General features: G+C 33.4%; 1 long non-coding RNA gene across 2 annotated transcripts in view; it reads right to left on the bottom strand.

The window, feature by feature from the left end:
- Positions 1-21,538, bottom strand: part of LOC128586743 (uncharacterized) — a 52,377-nt gene extending 30,839 nt beyond the window's left edge. For both annotated transcript variants that reach the window (XR_008380289.1, XR_008380290.1), the window contains exons 1-2: positions 21,402-21,538; positions 20,095-20,190 (exon numbers count right to left, since the gene is read on the bottom strand). This is a non-coding gene — a long non-coding RNA (uncharacterized LOC128586743). The remainder of the gene's footprint in view (positions 1-20,094; positions 20,191-21,401) is intronic.
- Positions 21,539-24,109: the final 2,571 nt, after the last annotated feature.

The following is a 24,109-nucleotide window of genomic DNA, read 5'->3' as shown; positions in this document are numbered from 1 at the left end:
TATAACAGGTGCTAAATCACAATTTCTAAATTTGCAATATAAAATTAAAGCAGTGTCCATGAAAAAAATCATTATATTACAGACAAATTACATAGGAAATGAGATGCAAGTTGTGGAGAAATCTCCTTTAAAATATAATTTTTTGAGTAAAATAGAAATATAATTCAGAAAGCAATGTGTACATATGCTTCCATGTTAAAAATGTCTCTTTTAAAATTATATACAATTATCAGTTAGTTTGGGGTTGTATTTGATATCCCTTTCTAACAAGTATTTGCAGAAGATAAGATTATAGTTAACAAGACAGAATATTTGTGAATCCTCAAATGAATGATCATGTATTACTTTTCTTCTAAGTTTTTATTTGAACATTTTTCGGATTAACAGAGAAGTTACAAGAATATTTCTAAGACTCCAGTAACCCCTTAATTCAGATTTACAAATTATTTACCTATTGTCTCAATTATATTATGTTTCTATCTTTATTTCACCTGTACATTTACATATTTTATGAACTGTTTGAAGCAGAGTTAGAGACATCGTTTGCTTTTTCTTCTAAATATTTCAGTGTATATTCTGAAGAACCAAGATTGTGTTAAACCACAGTATAGTAATAGAAACTGCAGAATTACACAGTAATACAGTATTATTTTATAATTCCAGAGTTTATATTTAAATTTTATAAGTTCAAGCAGTAGTGAATTTATAATATTTTTTCATTTAAGGTACAATCTGGCATCATACATTGTTATAGAAATTTAGAACCCTTTAAGATGGAAGAATTACTACACTCTCTTTGTATTTGTTGTCCTTGAGAATTTGAAGAGCATATACGAGATATTTTATAAAATATCCCTCAATTTGGGTTTGTCTAATATTTCTTCATAATTAGATTTAGTTTAATGTCTTTGGTGGGAGTAACACAAATGTCGTGCCTCCGTTAGACGCAAGCCTCAGTGTTAACAATGCTAACTTTGATCATTCAGTGAACGTGGCATCTATCAGGTCTCTCCACAATTTTTTTATTTACTTTTTATTTTTACTTTTAGTTGTAACTCATGTGAATATACTTTGGGTATAATTTGTGGTAGGATATTTTCTATGAAACCATCCCATCCCGCATCAAAGTTCTTACCCACCAATTCTAGCCTCCACCGATGATACCCAGTTCCATGATTTTTCCACTATCCATAGTTGGAATGCTACTGTCACCAAGAACGTCTCTTATTTACCTAATTATTTACATATTATATGGATGCATAGATCCTTATTTTATTCATTGATTTATAATCCACTAGTATTGTTATTTATTTATTCTCACTACTTATTATGATACTCAAATTGTCCCAGATTTGACCAAGCATGAGCTCCTTCAAGTCAGCGTCTGTGTTTTTTTGACAAGTCCCCAGTAATCTACTAGGACACAATTAATTGGTGTGGAAAGAAGATGTTGCAGATTCATTTTGTATTTCTTTTTTTTTTTTTTTATCAAAGCCCTAAGATCAACAATTTTTTCCAAGTATTCTTGGTTTCTTTTACTGGAAAATAATATTGAGAAAATAAGATTTATACACTAGTTGTCTTGTTTGCTACTAGTGTCAGCTCTTCTCTGACAGAACCAGGAAAAGCATGTGTCTATATGTGTGTGTGTTTCTGTAACATAGATAACGAAAATATATTCTATATGTAATATAGGATGTGATGTGAGTATATATGAATGTGCACGTCATATACTTAAAATATGTGTGAATTTAGTTTATATACTTTTGACTGCAATCCAGTACCACAGGGTGCAACCTCGTCTTCATTTTTTTCTGTCTCAGTAAATCCTTTCTTCAACAAAGAAGTCTGCCCTCCATTATGCTCAATCTTTACTTACTCACTGATGTCTAGAACAGATAGAAGGTACTTTTAGAATTGCTGACCTAGGCCACTGTGAAAAGCAAGTCTACCAAGAAGTTTAAATTGGTTTTAATTTAAAGGTGAAATTGGTACACATTAAAATCCAAAAATAATACATGTAAAATTCTACAAATTTTTTCATGAATACACTCATGAAACCCACATTCTTATCAGAATTTCGAAGAGTTATGTCATATAGAAGTAGAATAATACAGTACAGACTCTTTGGTGGTTGACTTTATTTGTTCAGAATAACATCAGTAAAAATTTGTTCATGTTGTCAGAGGTATTAAGTTTTTTACTTTTTATTGCTGATTTGTATTTCTTTGTCTAATATACAACTCAGTTATTAATTTTCCCCTTTATGGGCATTTGAATTACTTTTGTCATTTTGCTTTTATGAAGACTTTCTGTAGATGTTTGTTTTTACTTCTCTTGAAAAATAACTAAGCGTGGAGTTAGTGGGTCTTATGGTAACTCTAAGTCCAATTTTGAAAGAAACAGCCGTAATTTTTTCCTAAATGGGTGTACCATTTGTGCTGTCAGTGGCAATATGTGAGCATTCCAATTGCTTCAAATCCTCAGTGACATTTCATATTTTCATTTTTTTTTTGTTTTTTTTTGTAGAGACAGAGTCTCACTTTATGGCCCTCGGTAGAGTGCCATGGCATCATACAGCTCACAGCAACCTCCAACTCCTGGGCTTAAGTGATTCTCTTGCCTCAGCCTCCCGAGTAGCTGGGACTACAGGTGCCTGCCACAACGCCCGGCTATTTTTTTTTTTTTTTTTTGGTTGCAGTTCAGCCGGGGCCGGGTTTGAACCTGCCACCCTCGGTATATGGGGCCGGCGCCTTACTGACTGAGCCACAGGCGCTGCCCGGTATTTTCATTTTTTATTTATTTATTTTTTAATTATTTTTTTATTAAATTATAACTTTGTACATTGATGCATTTATGGGACAGTTTGTAAATTTCAGTAATTTGGCTGTATTTGAAGCTAATAATGGCTATAATTTTTATTTCCCAAATGTATTAGTCATTCTTATTCATTTTGTTTCTTTATAGCAATTGTTTACTGTGTCTTAGGAAATATTTGCCTACCCACGCTTTGCCAAGATAATCTCTTTTGTTTGCCTTTAAGAGGCATTATAACTTTAGCTTTAACATTTGGGTTAAGATACCTGTCAAATTAATTTTTATGTTTGGTGTAGAGCAGAGTTTGAGCTTTGTGTTTTTTTCATATGGATGTTCAGTTGATCTGGATTCATTTGTTGGAAAGGCTTTCTCCAATGATTTGCTTTCATGCCTTTGTGGAAATTCAGTTATGCTGTGTAGGTGTGGGTCTATTTTTTTAAACTCTCTAGTCTATTCCATTGATGCAATTATGCATTAAAGAAAATTCAAGATGTCTTAATTACTATAGCTTTATAGTAATCATGAAGTTTCATGATGTAAATCCTATACTTTATCTTTTCTCAAGAACTTGGGCAAGGCTCAGTATTTTACGCTTCCAGATAAATTTTGAATCAGGTTTTATATTTCTGTAAGAAAAGACTGTTGTGTGCGGCAGCTGTGGCTCAGTGGGTAGGGCGCCAGCTGAGGGTGGCGGGTTTAAACCCGGCCCCGGCCAAACTGCAACAAAAAAAAGCTGAGCGTTGTGGTGGGCACCTATAGTCCCAGCTACTCAGGAGGCTGAGGCAAGAGAATCACCTACGCCCAGGAGTTGGAGGTTGCTGTGAGCTGTGACGCCACATCACTATACCGAGGGCGATAAAGTAAAACTCTGTCTCCAAAAAAAAAGCCTGTTGTAATTTCTATTGGAATTGCCTTGAATCTATAGATCAGTTCAGGAAACGTGGAAAATCAACATTTCCACTCTGACTCTCTAATACAGAAACATGGTATATCTCTCCACTGATTAAGATGTAAGTTAATTTCTCTCAACACTGCTTTTGCAGTCTTTTATTTTATGATTTTTGCTTGGTTTTTCATGTCTTTAAATATTACTGCATAAGGATCGATTTTTAAATTCATTTTCTGGTTATATGCCTCTCATATCATTAATCTTGCACTCTATAATTCTGCTAACATCACCTACTGGGTATAGAAGTTGTTTTAAAAATTCCTTGTGATTTTCTGCATAAACAATTATGTTATCTGCAAGTAGAAACAGATTTATTTTTTTTTCGAAATTTATGTTTACTTTTTTCCTTGCCTTATTGGCACATGTGGAATAGTAATGGCAAAAGCAGACATCTTTATCTTATTACCATTTTACGAAAAATCATTCCATATTTCATCATTACATATTGTACACATATTAGTTAGGTGTATTTAGAGAATGTACTTTTATACATTCTCTGAATCTATTCAGAGGATTCTAAGTTATTTCTTTTTCAGTCTATTATTGTAGTGAATTACAATAATTTATTTTCAAATGTTAAACAACTTTGCATGCCTTGCAGGATCTTCATTTGCCTTTTAGGGATTTCTGGATTCACTTTTCTAACATTTTGTTACAGTTTTTTCAACTTTATTTGTTACATTTTAGTTTTACATTTTTTTCTGGTGATATTTTTGTCAGGTTTGGGGTAATGTTGGCTCCAAAATAAGTTGGGAAGTGTTCGTTGTATCTCCACTTTGGAAAAAATTTGTGTAAATTAGTATTTCTAAATCTCTTAGTAGAATTTAAATTAGGCAATAAGGTGATTCAGACCTTGAGTTTTATTTGTGGGAAAGTTTTGTTTATATATACACAGGTTGCCAAAAAATGTATACACATTTTAATGAAAGAAAAAAATCACATTAAAATTCAATGCTTGCTATATGCTGATAACAAAAGATGAATTCAAGTCACATTGAGCTCTTCTTGTAATTGTAGAATTCAAATATGACTTGTATTACGAATTTAATACTTTTTTTTTAAATGTGTATACATTTTTTGGTACCCTTTACATATTTCTTTTTAAATAATAATAATAAATTCTACTTTTTACTAGCTACATGAATGCTTTAGGTTTTCTACTTACCTTCTCTTAGATTTTGGAAATTCTGTTTTCTCAAGAATTCATCAATTTCATTTAAGTTCTCAAACATATTGAAAAAAACCATTAATAATATTCTTTTATTAATCTATTATTGCCTATAAAATTTGTAGTGAAATCTCTCTTACATTAGTGTTTTGGATTTTCCTATTTTTTCTTAGATCAGTATTCCTAATATTTTATCCATTTTATTATCTATTTTAAGAATCAATTTGGCATTGTTCACTTTCTCTATTTCTGCCTTTTATTATTTTCTTCATATATTTTGAATGTAATTTATCCATCTTTCTTTAACATTATAATGAAAACTTAATTCATTTATTTTAAATATTTAATCTCTCATATCAGCATATAAAGCTACAAACAAAGGTCTGAGTACTGTTTGCTTTAGGTACTTCTCCGAAAATTGATATATTGTATTTTATTATTGTTCATATTGAAATATATTCTAATTTCCTTTGTGATTTGTCTTTGACCCATGGATTATGTATTAGTGGTTTCTTTTACATTCAAGTGTTTGGAAATTTCTAGATATTTCTTGTTATTAATTTATTAAATTATTAGGATCAGATAGTATACTCCATTCTGTGGGATATAGTTTACCTAAGTAAATGGCTCATAAGCTCTTAAAACTATTCCTATTTTGTAGATATTGTGAGACCAATTAGATCAAGGTGGTGGATAGTACTTTTAATTTTTTTATATGACATCTTTTATCTAATCTTTTTTTAATTACTGAGGGAGTGAGTATTAACATTTTTAACTATGTCTTTTAATCTGTCTTTCTCCCTTTAGTGTTGCTAGTTTTCTTTTATGTGTTTTGAAACTCTTTTACTAGGCACATCACTTAATTGTTATGTCTTCTTGGTGAATTGGCCCTTTTCATTTAACCTCTTTGTCTCTTATAATATGCCTGTTTTGAAGTCTACTTCCTTTAATACTATTTTAAATATTTTAGCTTCTTATGCTTACAATTTGTGTGGTATACCTTGTTTTATTCTTTTGCTTTCAGGCTATCTCTACCTTATATTTTTAAATTCACATCTGTAAATAATAACAACATACAGTTGAGTCATGGTTTTTATACAATCTTATAATTTCTGCTAATCAATTCAGTATTATTTAATTTATCCCTATATTTGGTTATGTATCTTGTTCATTGTTTAGTTTTTATAATACTTATTTTATTTCTTCTATTAATTTTATAACTGTAACACTTAGCATTTATTTTCAAGTTATTACTGTATGAAGTTACAGTATGTATAAGTCCAAATATACTCAGGGTTAACAATGTACCACTTTACATAAAATACATGAACTTTTGCACAAAAGAGATTCATTTTCTCTGTTTTCTTTGTGTTATTGTTCTTAAGCATATTTCCTTCATTTACATTAAGTCCATAATACACTATTCCGTTTCATGTTAAACAGAAACTTACTAAATGTAGAATATAAATGTCTTAACACAATAACTAAGAAAATGCCAGGAAGGTTATGTTAACCAGTGTGATGAAAATATGTCAAATGGTCTATAAAACCAGTGTATGGTGCCCCATGATTGCATTAATGTGCACAGCTATGATTTAATAAAATAAAAGTATTTTGCTTTTAAAACAAAATTATATTTTTAAAAGTTGAGGAAAATATAATTTTTGATATGTGTGGGTTTTTTACTATTTTGTTATTGTATAATTTCCAAGCTGGGTTAATTTTCCTCTGCTTGAAGAACTTTCTTCAGTTTTTTTTTTTTAATAGCATATTTATTGGTATTCAATTTTCTTAGTTTTTGCTTATCTAAAAATATCCTCATTTTGCCTTTGCTTCTGAAAAATATTTTCACTGCATTTAGAATTTTGGATTGATAATTATGTTGTTAAAAATATTTCATTTTTTTCCCTCTACATTTTCTGATAAGACTTTTGTATGCTAGTCTCCTTTATGTAATGTGCCTATTTTTTCTAGGACTCTAATTACACATATGTTAGATTGCTTGATATTGTCCCAGGTCATTAAAACATGTTTTTTCAATTGTTCCCTCTCCCCCATCACCATGGTTCCTCCGGTTGGAGATTTTCTATTCATCTCTTTTAACTTCACTAATTCCTCTGTCACCTTAAAGTTACTGAGTCCTTTCAGTGGACTCAAATTTAATATCAAGAACTTCAGTTTAGTAGCTTCCACTTCTTTGACAAAATTCTCCATTTGTTCATTCATCATAACCACCTTTTTATTTTTAAGACCTTGACTTAAAGCCTCAATGTCACTGTGCAACAGTCATCTTAACGCGTTGTTTGCCTGTTTTTGCTCAGCTCAATGTCTGCGTGATGTTATTGTCATTTCTATTAGTTGCCTTGTTCCTGGCCAGAGGACACATTTTTTTTGCTTCTTTGCATGACTAGTAATATTTTATTCTTTGCTGGACATTGTGGATTCTACATAGCTGAAAGTGTGCATTTTGTATTCTTAATGTGTGCTATGTTTTATTCTGGCAGTCACTTAGTTTACTCAGGACCAGCTTTTTTGTTTGTTTGTTTGCTTTTGAGACAGAGTCGCAGAGTCTTGCTCTGTCACAGGGGCTAGCGTGCAATAGTGTCATCATAACTACACTGCAAGCTCAAACTCCTAGGCTCAAGTGACCCTCTTGCTTGAGCCTCCTGAGTAGCTAGGACTGCAGGTGCACACCACCACACTGGCTATTTTTTTTTTTTTTACTTTTAGTAAAGACAAGGTTCACTTTTGCTAAGTCTGTTCTCAAACTCCAGGCCTCAAGCAATTCTCATACCTGACAGCTTAATTCTTTAGAGTCTTGTATTGTTAGGTCAGGTCCTACAGCTGCACATTAGGACTACAATAGTCTTTCTAAAGAGCGGCTTCCCTGGGTTTTCAATCTCGTGACTCAGACCTTTGTAGAGATCTTTTTAAATTAGCTAGTTAGAAAGCTTACACCTCTTGGTACTGTGAAATCTCTGGACTCCACAGGTCTCGAGGAGATTCTCTGGGCCAGGCTCTGTAAAATCTCACCCTGCTCATATTCAGCAACTATGTATTATATACCTATGTTATTTGAATAGGGAAATTGCTACATAAATGGACTATCCAGTACATAGTAAATCCAGACATGGACCTAAAATGCCATCTTCCGTTCTAGCCATGCTATTTAGTATTGAGACTCACCTACATCTTCTATTTTTATCATCTAATAAATCATTTAATTTACTTGTTTCTATTAATTAGAATATAGAGATCTATAAAACAGAGTATTGGGTCTTTTACCACTAATATATTTCAACAGTACTTTGGAGCATGGCAAGTAACTAACAAATATATTTTGAACATTTTATAAGTTGCAATCATTTGATTTTCCTTTCTAGGTGTTTTTCAGAATAATAATTACATCTTGAAAATTTTTTGTAGAATAACTGGATTTGGAGCATGCATCAACTAATTTCAGAAAAAATTACATATTTAGATTATTCAGTCTTCCATTATAAGAATCTAGAAAGTATGTCCATTTTTGTAACTATTTGTAAATTTATTTGTGAACGGTTATAACTTTCCTCTCAACTGCACATTTCCATTTAAGTTAATGTCCAGGCATAGTTTCAGTTCCTGTTTAAAATATGACTTTTGTCTCCCCATAAATTTTCAACTTTGATGTAGAAAATATATGGGATGACCTTTTCAATTTACTGTCTCTAAGGCATTTATTAGTTAATATTTTTGGCTTTGCAAAATCATAGAAATAGTACCAAGACTTTCTCCCCTTCTTTCTTTCTCCCCCCTTCTATAACATAGCTGTTATCTACTTTCATGCATCTATGTTTTTGTCTACTTTTATGCACTGTGAAATGGAGCATGATATTAAAAAGTAGCGATAACTTTTGGAATCCCTATCTCTTCTTACTTATAATGTTTTCTTATTTATTTATTTATCTATTTTGGACAGACTCACACTATGTCACCCTGGGTGGAGTGCTGTGGTGTCACATGGCTCACAGCAACCTCAAACTCTTGGGTTTAAGCGATTCTCTTGTCTCAGCCTCCCAAGTAGCTGGGACTACAGACGCCCGCCACAACACCCAGATATTTTTTGGTTGCAGTTGTCATTGTTCTTTAGCAGGCCCAGGCCAGCTCGAAACTGCCAGCCTTGGTGTATGCAGCCTGCACCCTACTCACTGAGCTACAAGCACCTAGCCTATTAAAAAAAATACATTTTATTGTGCGTATTTCTAGTATAAAACATGATGTTTTAGCATCCATATAGTTACATATGTATAAACATATACATACACTCCAGTAACCTATGTATGTATATGGTTACTGTAGTGAATAAAATTAACATATCCACCATCTTATATAGTTTTCAATTTTGGTTTTGTTGCAAGATTTTGTTGCTAAAATCTACTCATTTAGCAGAAATCTCAAATGCACTCTTATTACCTTAGTCCTCACAGGGCAGCTGAGATCTCTAGATTTGTTCATCCTATGTATTTGCTACTCTGTATTCTCTGGCCTGTGTCTCCCCACTGCCTTCTTCTTCCCCACCTTCCTCCCTGTTAACCACTATTTTATTTTCTATCTCTGTGTGTTTTTTGTTTTTAGATTCCACATATGAATTATTCACTGTATTTTGTTCTGTGTCTGATTTATTTCACCAAGTATAATGTCCTACAAATTCATCTATGCTGTGGCAAATGACAGAATCTCCTTCTTTACTGAGGCGGAATAACACATCATTCATTCCTGATACACACACACACATCATGGTTTCTGTATTCATTCATCCATCAATGGGCATTTAGGTTGTTTTAATGTCTTGGTGCTTGTAAATAATGCTGCAATGAACATGTGAGTGCACTATCTCTTGCAGATATCTGTAAGAGATAGTGATTTTACTTCCTTGGGTACATACCCAGAAAGATTGCTGGGTCATATTGATAGTTCTATTTTTATTTCTTTAGAAAACTCTATACTCTTTTCCATAATGATCGCACCAATCTACCTTACCACCAAGAATGTACAAGGATTCTCTTTTCCATGAAATGACCTTCATAATTCCCCAATAAGTATTATGTAGTCTTGTCAATTAAAGCTGATATAAAGATATGACAAATATTTATATTCCTAATTTTTATTAAGTGAAAGGAGTATATATCCTCCTTTTTCTTGTTTACAATAATTTTATTAAGTCAATAATGATATAATAAATGGATATTAAATTATGTCAAATAACTTTTCAGCACGTACCAAGATTATACATTGTATTAATTGGTAACATTTTTGAAAAACTACATTTGAAAGTTAACTTGGGAAATGATGTATTATTTTTAATATATAGGTTTTGCATTTATTGATCATAGTTAACTCATGCTTTTCAAATATTTTAATAAAATATGTAGGTAAATTATTATGTAACTTCCCTAAACTATTGCTGTCATCATGGCAACTTCCTTCCTTACTTCATTACAATGTTAACAATAAAATACAGTGATTCCTATGTGTGAAAAAATTGAAGAGCTTGGTACATTGTTTTAGAAATAATTATTTGAAAACTTTTCATTTCTCTTCAGAACTTCTGTTTTTTTTTTTAATTAAATATCATTGTTTATATTTTGCAAAAATCCATCCATTGCAAGTTTTCAAATTAATTAGAAAATATGTGCAGGTTGGACATAAAGTTCGTGTACAATAGAAGATAGTTTAACATAGTAGATTGAACGTGAACTTTAGGTACACCCTGCATACACATAGACCTTTTTGTTACACCAGATTAGCTTTCTGTTTTTGAGTTTGTTTGTTTTTTTGTGGGACTGGGAGACAAGACTCATTCTTGCCCCAGGCTAGAGAGCCATGGCATCAGCCTAGCTCTCAGCAACTTCAAACTTCAGGGCTCAAGTGATCCTCCTGCCTCAGCCTCCTGAGTAGTTGAGAACAGAGGTGCCTGACACAATGCCTGGCTAGATTTTCTGTTTTTAGTAGAGATGGTGGGTGGGGTGGGGGTGGTCACCCTTGCTCAAGCTGGCCTTGAACTCCTGAGCCCAGAGGATCTTCCCTCCTTAGCCTCTCAGAGTGAACCCAGCCTAAATTTGAGGGTTTAGAATATAAAAATTTTTCTACTCCATTTCCTCTACATAAAACAAGTTTTTGAATTTGGCAACTTTATACTTTTGGGGATTTTTCTAATTCTTGGTGTCCTTTACTACATTTATGTAGTTACTTATCCATTTATTTATTTTTTCATATACTTTCGAATGCTCAAAGTTTAAATTATTAGTTTTTATCTTTTTATTTGATAATATATTTAAAGTTACAGATTTTCATTTAAGTTATGTTTGGCAATATTCTGTAAGTTTGGATGACTACTGTCCTATTTCTCTCCTTTTTGACACGTTCATTTTTTTTTCCTGGATTAATATAAGGTACATACAATTAGGTTACCTTGTTGGCATTTGTCAGGTTAAGGCTGAGTTGTAATCGAATCCTTCCTTATTGCCTTTTCTCGAGTTTCCTAATAGATAAATTTTTAAATATATGAGTAGTTTTTTAAAAAATCTTATATGTGCTTTTTGAGTCAGAGACTGATCTATACTCTACTCTGAAGAACTTGAGATTTATATATATGTATGTTCTAAATCAATAACGTTAGAATTCCATTGTATCTTTTTCTTTTCTCTTCTTTTTTTTTTTTTTTTTGAGTCTCACTATGTCACCTTTGGCAGAGTGCTGTGACGTCACAGCTCACATTAACCTCAAACTCTTGGGTTTAAGCGATTCTCTTGCCTCAGCCTCCCAAGTAGCTGGGACTACAGGTACCTCCCACAAGACCCCCGTCTATTTTTTTGTTGCAGTTGTTTAGCTGGTCCGGGGTGGGTTTGAACCTGTCACCCTCAGTGTATGTGGCTGGTGCTGTAACCACTGTGCTACGGGCCCCCAGCCCAAATTCCATTGTTTCTATGAGATATACATTATTTTGTAGATTAAAATCACATTGTATTACATTGATATCAATCTTTTTATCATTTAGTTCTTTTAAATTTTGTTTTTCTTTTACCTAATCCCTTAATTCTAATTCAATATAATACAAGATGATTTCAATCTGTAAATATATATTTTCTTATTTTTTTTTATTGTTGGGGATTCATTGAGGGTACAATAAGCCAGGTTACACTGATTGCATTTGTTAGGTAAAGTCTCTCTTGCAATATTTTCTTAAAGAAAAAGCAGAATATTAACAACTATGTTTAGGTGGGGCATGCTGGCTCATATCTGTATAATCCTAGCACTGTGGGAGGCCAAGGTGGAAGGATTGCTTGAGCTTAGTAGTTTGAGAGCAGCCTGAGCAAGAGAAAGATCCTGTTTACTATAAATAGAAAAATGAGCTGGGTGTTATAGGATGTTCCTGTGATCCCAGCTACTCAGGAGGCTGAAGCAGGAAGATCTCTTGAGCCAGGAGTTTGAGGTTGCTGTGAGCTATGATAATGTCACTGCACTCCAGCCAAATAGACAAAGCAAGACTCTGTCTCAAAAATAAATAAAGTTTAGTCCACAAATAAAATCTCAAATTTTGAAAAGTAGAACACATAGAATTACTCATGTTCATAAAAACATAATCTTTACTTTCATCATTTTCATTCTTAATTTAATATTTATTTCACATTAATATTGTGATTTCTGCTTTTCTTTTTGTATTTTCAAACTCTTGGAAGTTTTTTGTATTTTCACAACTTTTTAAATCTTTTCATCATAACCTAGGGGCTACTATTTATTGTTTTAGGTGATTCCCTCATTATCTCATAAATAGAAATTATTTTGCTTTCTGATTTTGACTCAGTTTAAAAATCTCAATCTATCCTGAGGCAAGAGAATCGCTTAAGCCCAGGAGTTGGAGGTTGCTGTGAGCTGTGTGAGGCCACGGCACTCTACCGAGGGCCATAAAGTGAGACTCTGTCTCTACAAAAAAAAAAAATCTCAATCTATCAATAACAGCTCTTGAGTTATATTGTCATAACTGATATATCCATTCTTGAAACTGTTCTTTCTTACATATATTTTCTTCTCATTCTTCCTTGCTTCCTTCTCCCAATGTTTTCTGTATAAACTATGTGTCTGTTTTCTTCTAATCCCTTGGTGTATAGACATAAATTCTCCTTCTCATTTTTCTAATTATTGCATTTGAACACCTGTTAAATTGGCGACTTCCACCCCAAACCCAGAACATGAGAAATTAAAATAAATAAATATAGATTTACATTTTAAAACAAAATACAAAAACTGAAACTTTGTATTGATCTAATGCTGAAAGGTTTCTCTTTTTAAAAAAATGCAAGCAGATGAGAATTTATAGTGTTAACTAGGGTCAATATCATTAGGTAAGGCCACTCTGATAGTCTGCTTGTCCTGTGTGAATATGCTGTCTAGTCCTTTTGTAAGAGAATACGGACATTCCTCTCCATCCCCCAAAGGTGTCAAACTCCTGACAATATGTTAAATTACAGGGCAAAAGAGAATAAAGGTAGAGTTGCCCATCAGGTGACCCTAATATAGGGAGATTTTCCTGCATTACTGAGGTGGACGCAGTGTAAGCACAGGCTGGAAGGGGAAGGCAGTGGAGAGAGAAACGGCTATGACAGGCAGACGAGAACTCAGGCCACGCTATTCCTGTGTGAAGATGGAGAAGGAGGGCTATGAACCAGGGACTGTGGTGGCCTTTAAAAGCTAGATTGGGCACGGTCACAAATTCTCTCGTAAAGTTTCACAAGCAAGGCAGTCCTGATAATACCTTGATTTTGCCCCAGTGAGACCCGTTCATACTTCTGAGCTATGTAATAGCAAACAGTATGTTTGTGTTGTTTTATGACATTAGTTTGTGATAATTACCTACAGAACTCATAAATGATTCATATACAATTACATTGGGAAAATCACAAATATAGATAAATACTACAAAAATAAACAAAGTTCAGAGGTTAATTGACCCCAAAAAGAGAAAACACACAATCAAAAAAAAAAAAGAAAGAAAATTTTCAAAACAGATTTAATAGAGAAGTCAGATAGTGACTTCGCAATGTGCATATTTTACACATGTTGAAATATAAGAAGAAAATAATGTTCCTGAAATAAGAACATAAAAGTTAGAAGTGTTTAAAATGAAAAATATAATTTTATATAAAAATAAAATTTTTTTTGTATATTGGTTAAAAATGACAAATCACTGAGCTGAATGAATAGCTAGAGAGTTATTAGAAAATATGGTAAAACATCTTTTAAAAACGGCATTCTTAGGCAGAGTGAGGGAAGATACTTACCTATTAGTAGTTTTGAAAGATGACTTAATAGACCACAGGAAAGGAAATGTTTAAAGAAATCTCTTTATAAGAGTAAGACAAGTACAAGGAAAACTTCTCAGAGAAATTTTTAAAACCCATATTTGAGAGCATATCTCTCCAAAAGGAAAAAAAAAAAAAAACAGAACACCCCCCCAAAAAAAAACAGTGAATTCAGAAAAGAATTGGAAGAAGTGATCAACAAATTCAAGTGAAAAGAGTGTTAGGACTCAGTATGTATTAGAAGAAAAAGAAGGGAGAGAAGAAAGAGTATGCAGAGAAGAAAGAAAAGGGAAGATGGAAAGCAAAGCAAAGAAAATAGGAAATTCTGCAAAACACTAGGGACTCTACTACAAAACTCCTAGAAGTGATCAAGGAATACAGCAGCATCTCAGTTTACAAAAATCAACATTCATAAATCAGTAGCCTTTATATACACGAACAACAGTCAAGTTGAAAAAACAGTTAAGGACTCTATCCCATTCACAGTAGTGCCAAAGAAGATGAAATATTTGGGAATTTATCTAACAAAGGACATGAAAGATCTCTATAAAGAGAACTATGAAACTCTAAGAAAAGAAATAGCTGAAAATGTCAACAAATGGAAAAACATACCATGCTCATGGCTGGAAAGAATCAACATCGTTAAAATGTCCATACTACCAAAAGCAATGTATAATTTCAATGCAATCCCTATTAAAGCTCCACTGTCATACTTTAAAGATATTGAAAAAACAATACTTCATTTTATATGGAATCAGAAAAAACCTCGAATAGTCAAGACATTACACAGAAATAAAAACAAAGCAGGAGGAATCATGCTACCAGACCTCAGACTATACTACAAATCGATAGTGATCAAAACAGCATGGTATTGGCACAAAGACAGAGAAGTAGATGTTTGGAACAGAATAGAGAACCAAGAGATGAATCCAGCTACTTACCGTTATTTAATCTTTGACAAGCCAATTAAAAACATTCAGTGGGGAAAAGATTCCCTATTTAACAAATGGTGCTGGGTGAACTGGCTGGCAACCTGCAGAAGACTGAGACTGGACCCACACCTTTTACCATTAACTAAGATAGACTCTCACTGGATTAAAGATTTAAACTTAAGACATGAAACTATAAAAATACTAGAGGAGAGTGCAGGGAAAACCCTTGAAGAAATCGGTCTGGGTGAGTATTTTATGAGGAGGACGCCCCGGGCAATTGAAGCAGCTTCAAAAATACACTACTGGGACTTGATCAAACTGAAAAGCGTCTGCACAGCCAAGAACACAGTAAGTAAAGCAAGCAAACAGCCCTCCGAATGGGAGAGGATATTTTCAGGTTATGTCTCCAACAAAGGTTTAATAACCAGAATCCACCGAGAACTCAAACGCATTAGCAAGAATAGAACAAGGGATCCCATCGCAGGCTGGGCAAGGGATTTGAAGAGAAACTTCTCTGAAGAAGACAGGCACGCGGCCTTCAGACATATGAAAAAATGCTCATCATCTTTAATCATAAGAGAAATGCAAATCAAAACTACTTTTGAGATATCATCTAACTCCAGTGAGACTAGCCTATATCACAAAATCTCAAGACCAGAGATGTTGGCGTGGATGTGGAGAAAAGGGAACACTTTTGCACTGTTGGTGGGAATGCAAATTAATACATTCCTTTTGGAAAGATGTTTGGAGAACACTTAGAGATCTAAAAATAGAGCTGCCATTCAATCCTGCAATTCCTCTACTGGACATATACCCAGAAGACCAAAAATCACAACATAACAAAGATATTTGTACCAGAATGTTTATTGCAGCCCAATTCATAATTGCTAACTCTTGGGAAAAGCCCAAGTGCCCATTGATCCACAAATGGATTAATAAATTGTGCTATATGTACACCATAGAATATTATGCAGCCTTAAAGAAAGATGGAGACTTTACCTCTTTCATGTTTACATGGATGGAGCTGGAACATATTCTTCTTAATAAAGTATCTCAAGAATGGAAGAAAAAGTACCCAATGTACTTTTTCAGCCCTACTATGAAACTAATTTATGGCTTTCACATGAAAGCTATAACCCAGTTACAACCTAAGAATAGGGGGAAGGTGGAAAGGGAGGGGAGGGAGGGGGGAAGGGGGTGCAGGGAGGGGGATTGGTGGGATTACACCTGCAGTGCATCTTACAAGGGTATATGTGAAACTTAGTAAATGTGGAATGTAAATGTCTTAGCACAATAACTAAGAAAATGCCAGGAAGGCTATGTTAACCATTGTGATGAAAATGTGCCAAACGGTCTATGAAGCGAGTGTATGATGCCCCATGATCATATCAATGTACACAGCTATGATTTAATAAAAAAAGATAAATTTATTTGTCCACAATCGGTTAAAAATATTTTTTATTATTAACATATTTCCCTTGGTATATACGAAGTTCTTTATCTAATCAAAAGCCAAATTTGGGACTTTTTTTCTTGATCAGCTTGTCTAGTGTGTTTTAAATTTTATCCAACCATTTCTAAAGATATTTATTAAATCACTTTTCTCCAAATTAATATTTTTGTATTTTTAATAGTTTCAAAAGTTTGCCATGGACTTACTTTGTTCTCTTTTTGGTTACTTATATGTTTTTCTGCGAAAAATACTAATTTTTGTTAAAAACTGCAGTCATCTTTATTTTTTAGTTTTGACCAATACAAACTAATTGGAAACCAAAAAAAAAAAAAAAGAAAGAAAAAAGGAAGAAAGTGAAAATATTTTTTATTGACCAGGTGCAGGGGCTCAGACCCACAACCCTGACACTCTGGGAGGCCACGGCGGGTGGATTGCTTGAGCTCAGGAGTTTGAGACCAGCCTGAGCAAGAGCCAGACCTGATCACTATTTAAAGAAAAAATAGCAGGGTGTTGTGGCCGGCACCAGTAGTCCCAGCTACTCAGGAGGCTGAGGCAAGAGGATGTCTTCATTACGGGAGACTGAGGTTGCTGTGAGCTGTGACGCCAGGGCACCTGCTCAGGGCTGAAGAGTAAGACTCTATCTCCATGACGTCATAGCTCACAGCAACCTCAAATTCTGGGGCTCCAGCAACTCTCCTGCCTTGGCCTCCCGGAGTACTGAGATTATAGGAGTGAGCCACTGTGCTCAGCTCATCTGAAATGTTTTAGATAATTATTCTGGAAGTAAGATTCCACATGATAGTTACGAAAGGCTGGAGCTTTGGCAAGAGAGGGAGAGTAGAAGTCAAATGAAGTTGCTGATAAAATCTTGACCTTTAAGGAAAAATATATTTAAACGTATATCTTGAAATTTAAGCAGAACAATGGAAAGAATGGACATAAAATGTGACGATATCAAAACAAGGACCCAGTGAAACTCATTTAATCCTCTAGAAGATAGAAAAACATAGAAAATTCATGGCAAATATAAAACACAAAGCGAGATGACAGACGTCAGTAATGAGTGATCACGGTGATTGCGGATGAGCTAAATTCTCCTATTCTCAGAGTTTATATGATTGTATCAAAGAAATTAACTATTACATATAAAATTTATTTTCTTTTGAATGTATGTACAGTCAAGAAAAATGATAAAACTTGAGGTATTTTCCCACCACACATGGATGTGTGAAGTAAAATTCTACAGGACAGGAAGTAAAATTCTACTGATGAGAACTTTGTGGCATTGAAACATAGATAAAAAGATTAATGAAGCCGCATGAAACAGTGACACACACACACACATGAATGTTCCATGTAAAGTTCCAATGTTACATGAATGTTCCATGTAAAGTTCAAAATAGCGGCAAAAAGGAAAAATGTTTCTTAAATTGTACATTAGTATTTTTTAATTTTGATTGTTAGAAGATAATCTGTTTTTTGGCTAAAGCTCTTAGCATAAGAAAGTTTGTTGGAAACAACTGGATCTTATATTCATCCATCAATCCACTCTGAGTGATAATAATAGGTTAACACTATATAATGCAGGTGATGATTTCTTATTCTCTCAAATATTGAGTGAATTATGTGGGAGTAACATAATGCTGACAAGAGATGAGAGCCGTGTATGACAATATAATATTGCTAATTACATCGCTGTAATAAAGACATAATAAAAATGCTACCAGCTCGTGTGTACCATAGCTTGTCCTTAAAGTATTGCAAACAGAGATATCATGGCTACTAAAAATTAGTGTTGATGTATGGTATTATGACTGAGAGTTTGTCTCACAAATAAATACTGGCCCAAGTGAACAAGAAATGTGTTAAGTTACTCATAAATCCATTGCTGTATCTTTTCAATATAGACACTCTGTGTTATAAATTTTATTCACATCAGTAGCAAAGAGCACATGTGTAAAGGAATTAGACGCTTTTACCTCGACATTATCACCATTCTTTACCTTTGTTACTAATATGTTCTATATGTAGAACATTTCTATATGTAGAAAAATGCTTCAGAAGATATCTTAAAATATCCAGACACAAGAATGAGCTGTTCAAAAAATGTCAAAACAATTTTAACCTGGAAATTGCTTTGGGAACCCTTAAGTGTTCCTATACATTGCTAGCAGCCTACAAAACCTTCTTGATTCATTTTTAATGAATCATATTTATTATCAAATGCAGGCTTTTGTATTCTATCAGCAGGGAAGTTAAGTTAGCAATAACAAAAATAAAGTTTCCTTAACTGATATATAGTCTCCCATATTTCAGTATTATAACCTCAGAAGTCACCGATGAACATCACTGTTTGCCTTATAAAATATTTGGCAAAAAAAAAAATGTGGCTTTTCTGAAAATCTACTCAACAAATATAGTGGCTTCTCATTTCTTTTGAATTTTGGGTAATACTTTCTCTAAGCTTAGATGTAATAAAAAGCTTATGTGGCTAAAGATATTGTGTAAAGAATATTAGAGTTGCAAAAACCATTTGCAACTCATTCCTTACTTTGGGTAAATTCAGTTTGCCCTATAATGATGGCAAAAAAAATGAAAGAAACTTTCATTTTAAAGTGAAAAACACAACAGTAAGTTTATTTATAGGCACTTAAAATAGATACCTTTTGTTTCACTTTCTATAATATTTTATTAAGTAAAATTCCTTTTAAAGTAAGGAATTCTATCTCCATCCCGCCCAGATCTACATTCACCCCCACCCTCACCCTTCATGAAAAGCCATCTTGCACTTTTCTCCAGAGAGTAACTACAAAGGGTTAAACAAAATCCACCCTGACAATACCAGAAACAATTCTCTTGGTGTGTGTTGGTTCACTGCTCCACAGGGCATAGCAGATGTTGTGTCTGGTAGTAAGAAGGGCCCAGGAGGTGTGGGCTGTCAATCACATGTTTGCTCCCCCCACCCCACCCCAACCACAGGCTACACTGTGGATTTGAAGGCCTTCTAACACAATCTGCCTCAGCTGGGGTGTGTGAGGTATCAATAACCCTTGGCAGAGGTGTCAAGGGCCTTGCTGAAACTCAACTATCCTGCTGACCAGATGCTTAGCAAGTTAACAAGACTCTGAGCCAGGCTTTCTCAAACTGCGGCTAGCGGGCCACATGTAGCCGTGTGAATTTTATTTGTTCCTGTTTTGTTTTTTACTTCAAAATAAGATATGTGCAGTGTGCATAGGAATTTGTTCATAGTTTTTTGTTTTTTTTTTTTAAACTATAGTCCGGCCCTCCAGCAGTCTGAGGGACAGTGAATTGGCCCCCTGTTTAAAAAGTTTGAGGACGCCCGCTCTGAGCATTTACGACTTTTTCCAACACGACAATTAACACAACTGGAAATAACTGCACTCTGCACTAATATACTGAAAAAACAAAAATCTCACCAAAGTTGCCTTTCAGGGAACAGATGCAAAAGATAAATTCTGGACCACGTTAGGAAGCGAATTGTTTTGAAGTTTCAAGTTGGGCAAGTGCTTTGGCTAAATAAATGAGAGAAAGTGAAAAATAGAAATATTACCAAAAATATTTTCTCAGTACACACATACATACATCTATATCGAGAGAAATTCTATGTATTATATACATATATATTTCTAAGTACTTTAAAACTATATTCAATTTTTTCTTTACAAATACACAGTTCCATCTTTGGGAATAACTGAATTTAACTTTTTTTCATCAGATATCAAGATTAAAACTTGGTTTAAGAATAGAACTCAAAGTTCTGCTAAAGTGAATACTATTAGATTCTACACAGAGATGATTGAAGCACATTCAGGAATTACTCAGTAAATAACATCTATAAAACTTGAAAGAAAAGGAGCAATCAAGTTACCAGATTAAAATAAAATCACCTCTTTCAAAGACAATATACTATGTTGGTAGATTTGCTATCTACTGAATCTGTCGTGTACTTGTTTGTTCAAATGATACTACCTTAAATTTATTCCCCATATTCTCATTTATGATTCCTTTAGATAACAATTATATGCTTTTTCTGGAAAAACTGATTATATATTATTTCTAGAAAAATACATGGTATGCAGGAAAACATGAATATTAGCTTTAAACAATTTAATGTTGTTTGTCTTTGCTTTGAAATTCAATAATGCCATCAGCCTGGGAGCCCTCTTATAGCCCAGCATTTCACACAGCGAAAGCTGCTTTCTGTTACAAAAGCACAGCAGCTGTGGCTCCCGCAGATCCCCTTAAAGACAGATATAATAAAACACTGGGAGGGAGTGGGTCGACACAGGAGCATGAAATGGACGAGATGAAGCCCCTTTGTCACAGCCAAACAGGCTATAAAGTTACTATAGTAACATACAGTACGAAACTCCAGGTGGATTGACTTAATCTTCCTCAAACAAAAAATAAAGGTTAACAAAAACCAAACCAATAATGATTACAATCACTCTACCCAAATATTTTTCAAGAAGTTGTTATTTTTGCTTTAGTCTGGATACATGAGGAACAGGGTACTTTTGCTCCTGTTTTGATTGAAGAAACAACCCCAGCAATGAAGGCTGAGGAAGAATAAATGCAGTTTAAAAATATTTTGAATAAAACCAATGACTTGAGTCTCAAGAAAATCGAAGCAACAATGAGAGAACAATCAGACTAGATGGATCCTCAAACCCAGTTGTTTTGTTTTTCTCTTTCCAAGTGGGGAGCATTTGAGTGCTCATACCTCTGAGTCTGGTCTTAAATTCGTTGAAAATTCGGCAGTCTTTTCTTAACATTAGTTGAAGAGTTTCAGGCTTCTTGATTTGTAGTTTATGCTTTCAGAAAGAAAATAATGACTTAGAAGGTGAAATAACTATGAAATAAAAGCAGGGAATTCGTCTGTAGAACGGGAGACTAAAATGTAGAAAAGAAAAGAAAAAAAAATCACAAATTGAGCTCTACTTTTAAAGTTTCATGCTTAGATGTCAGGTCCTGCTAATTCCTTCTTGCAGGTACAGCACTTAATGATATTATTTTTCTGTGATTATGATTCCATCTATAAAGTCCTATAAACAGAATATCACATAAACTCTTTATTCTACTCAAACTCATTCTCTTTCTCACACACCCCCACACAGAATCTTATCTGTTTTGCTTTAATAAATATCCATTTTGTATTATTTTATTTTCAATTCTAAATTTCATGTCTTAAATGTAGATGAAAATTTGCAATGATAAATAAACCTTAACATACACATGTTTGCATTTTCGATTAATCAAATGGTCACTTGATTTGCTCTTTTGTATACTGCTTTAATGATCTGAAAGAGTTAAGAGACTTTCTCTGAACCTTAATTTATGCCATGGAGTTAGGCACCAGAGCAAGCTGAACTCAATAAGAATATTTTTAGTAGGATTTAGCTAACAGTGTGAGACATACCTTTAATGGATTTAGTTTGGGTAAACAACCTTTGTCTAGACAGCTCAAATGTCACAGGTATTGGTGCTCATTTTAAGTGGTAACTTCTATGCAAATAATTACAAAGTTGCATTTTGTTCTTTGTACTGGTATTTTATGAATTGAGGGTTTTGACTGTATCAGAGCTTAATGTATACTCAAAAGGCATAGATATTTTTTTTTTCCTGGTTACTCTTATTTGACAGCATGGGAACAATTAGGTTTTAGGCTGTACTCTAAGATTTATGATGTATTGCTGATGAGTGTTAAAGATTTCTATTAATATTGAGAAATACAGAAAGGAGATATGAAATGCAGAGCTGACAATAGATTTGAGGAGATTGAAAGAGCAAAATTAGAGTTAAGAGATTAAGAAATACAGTCATTATAGGAAGGAGTAAGGATACTTATTTATTATAAGTAAAGATCTTTATTAACTAAACTTATTTGATATAGACATACATACAAGAAATATAAAATTTTGAGAACTGAAACAGAGATATATCATTTACAGGTGGAGTAAGTTTAGACAACTTCCTTGTAATTAATAACTAAAGATGTCTTATATTAAATGCATTTCTTTTCTTTTCTTTTTGCAGTTTTGGTGGGGGCTGGGTTTGAACCCGACCACCTCCGGCATATGGGGCCAGCGCCCTACTCCTTTGAGCCACAGGTGCCACCCTAAATGCATTTCTTTTATTAACTAAACATCGTATGACCTTTACTAGTTATACTTAAATTTAGCCATAAAATATTTACTGTTTATCATATTATATTATTAGAAAATAATAAGAAAGCAGAAAGAAAATTACCTCGTTCTTAACATGGGGAGTCAGTCAAACTAACATGCAGATTCTGACGTAAGAACGACAAAGGTTATTCATATCTCTCCAGAAACCTAATATTTTGGACATCGCACAAAACTGTCCATAGGAATGGATGAATGCACTCTAGAATTTGATTCATTTTATAATACAGAGTGCCCCACAAGATCATTTAAAGTCACCATACACAGGGACATGGGAAACTATATATACGTGTATCTTTATTTACAAAATAATCATTACAAAATTTTACAAAGATGTGGCCAACATGTAGAGAACATTGTGTAAAAATTTTGTAAAATTTCATAATGAATATTTTGTAAATAAAGGTACATTTACCTACAGTTTCTCATTTTTCCTATGTACGGCAATTTTACCAGGGATCTTATGGTACGCCCTGTAGATACTTCATGCTTGCTTTCAAATTATAGAAAGGAAAGAGAAATATAACTAAATTATCTCTTAATTACTTTATAAAGTGAAATTTATAATTTTTTATAGACTGAAGAATACTTTCAAATCATTGACAGTAAATTCGACAAATCTAATTCTGTCATATGATAGAATTTTTAAAAAGAGTCAGATCAGGTAAATACATAATTTCTTAGGGAAAATGTACTTAAAGCTTTTAGTGCAGGATAAAGTTTTTGTTTTCACATCAAAACGATTATTTTCTCATGCACATTTTTATTTCTCATTATTTTAATTTTGTTGAAAATAAGTATCATGTGGGGTTGTAATTTATTTTATTGGTTGATAACACCAGGCCACCTTCCCTCCTTCCAATACAAAATAAAAGGGATATGGATTCCAGGGCAATATCCATTGCATTAAAAGTTGCCTTAAATGAGAATGAGTCACTGATAATCTTATTTGTAGACTGTCTCATCAGTTATTTCTTTTCTTTTCCCTTCAGTGTGCAATACCCATTTTACCAGAAGGGCTGTGGGGTTCAAACCAGTAATTAAAAACCTGGGGCTCTAATAACTTTGATAAATATAGTGGGCTTGCTCCATTGTGTAAGTTGCTCATAGAGAAGGAAAAAATAAATGGATTTTTAAAAGATAAATTAGTTTAATTCATAAAAAATTCACATGATGGTTAATAGTTCATGCAGAGCTTTCTGCCATCTTCATTCAGAAGAGTGAACAAGGAGAGGCAGCTATGAGC

The sequence above is a fragment of the Nycticebus coucang genome, chromosome 5 (genome assembly GCF_027406575.1).
Source record: "Nycticebus coucang isolate mNycCou1 chromosome 5, mNycCou1.pri, whole genome shotgun sequence".
Taxonomy (NCBI): domain Eukaryota; kingdom Metazoa; phylum Chordata; class Mammalia; order Primates; family Lorisidae; genus Nycticebus; species Nycticebus coucang.
The sequence above is the reverse complement of the archived record's forward strand: the minus strand, read 5'-3'. Positions and strand labels throughout refer to the sequence as shown.